This window comes from Tarenaya hassleriana, unplaced genomic scaffold (genome assembly GCF_000463585.1).
Source record: "Tarenaya hassleriana unplaced genomic scaffold, ASM46358v1 Cleome98, whole genome shotgun sequence".
Lineage (NCBI taxonomy): Eukaryota > Viridiplantae > Streptophyta > Magnoliopsida > Brassicales > Cleomaceae > Tarenaya > Tarenaya hassleriana.
Window position 1 is genome coordinate 320,563 of NW_010972219.1, and position 1,771 is coordinate 322,333.

A 1,771-nucleotide genomic window follows, 5' to 3' on the forward strand; every position below is an offset into this window, starting at 1 on the left:
ATCGGGTATCGCAAGACGTGAAAGGTGGTCTGCAACTGTGTTCTCTGTGCCCTTGCGATCCCGAATCTCGACGTCAAACTCTTGTATGAGTAGCATCCATCGAATCAGTCGAGGTTTGGCGTCTTTCTTTGTCAGCAAGTATTTCAAAGCCGCGTGGTCTGAGTATACGATTACTTTCCGTCCCACCAAGTATGACCTGAACTTCTCAAAAGCAAACACCACAGCAAGTAACTTTTTCTCAGTAGTAGTGTAATTTACCTGCCCATCATCAAGAGTCCGACTTGCATAGTGGATGGCGTGGTGTTTGTGATCCTTTTTCTGCCCCAGCACTGCTCCAACCGCATAATCGCTAGCATCGCACATCAGCTCAAACGGCAGAGTCCAATCGGGGGGCTGTATGATCGGTGGTGAGATCAGAGCTGCCTTCAAAATCTGGAAGGCCTTCGAGCACTCTGAAGTGAACCGGAATGGTACATCTTTTGCCAACAGCTCGGTAAGTGGTCTAGAGATTTTAGAGAAGTCCTTGATGAACCGCCGATAAAATCCCGCATGTCCTAGAAAACTGCGGATGCCTTTGACATTCACGGGTGGTGGAAGCTTCTCAATAACCTCTATCTTCGCTCTGTCTACCTCGATTCCCCTAGAAGACACCTTATGTCCTAAAACAATCCCTTCTTGCACCATGAAGTGACACTTCTCCCAGTTGAGGACTAAGTTGGCCGCTGCACACCTGTCTAAAACTCGATGCAAATTGGCCAAACAAACGTCAAATGAGGGTCCATGGACAGAGAAATCGTCCATGAACACCTCCATAATATCCTCAATCACATCAGAAAATATAGCAGACATGCATCTCTGAAAAGTGGCAGGTGCATTACATAATGCAAAGGGCATACGACGATAAGCAAACGTGCCATAAGGACAAGTAAAAGTGGTCTTCTCCTGGTCGCTCGGGTGAATGGGGATCTGAAAGAACCCCGAGTAACCGTCTAAAAAACAAAAGTACGAGTGGAGTGCAAGTCTCTCTAACATCTGATCAATAAAAAGCAAAGGAAAGTGATCCTTATGGGTGTTGGAGTTCAACTTACGGTAGTCAATGCACATCCTCCATCCCGTGACCGTCCGTGTCGGAATAAGCTCGTTCTTCTCGTTCTGGATCACAGTCATGCCTCCCTTCTGGGGTACAACCTGCACAGGACTCACCCACGTACTATCCGAAATAGGGTATATAACACCCGCATCTAACAGCTTCATCACCTCTTTCCTAACTACCTCTTTCATCGTCGGATTCAATCTATGCTGATGCTCAACAGAGGATTTCGACTCATCATCTAAATGAATACGATGCATGCATAACGAAGGGCTAAGTCCCTTAATATCATCCAAAGTATATCCAAGAACACCCCTATAACATCTAAGCAAATCACTCAACTGTTCCACCTGGGGTTCTAGCAATCGGATAAGTCGAGTTAGGTCTAAGGAAAACATACCTGAGCCCTTCGGGTAAGGGCTTCACCTCCACCTTCGGGGCGTTTCTAAACTCCAATCAGCTTTATTCAGCTTCCCCGTATGAAGTGGTGGCTCTCTGGGTTCTAGAACGTCTTTATTAGTCGTCGTGGAGGGTTCGGAGACGTTCCGGGCTGGCTCGGTGTCGGTGGTGGGGCTCAGAGAACTGACTCGGTCCGAGTCAGAACGAAGGAAGACCGAGTCAACACTTGACTCGGTCGAGGTCGAACTATACAACACCGAGTCTGAAACGAACGAAGTTTCT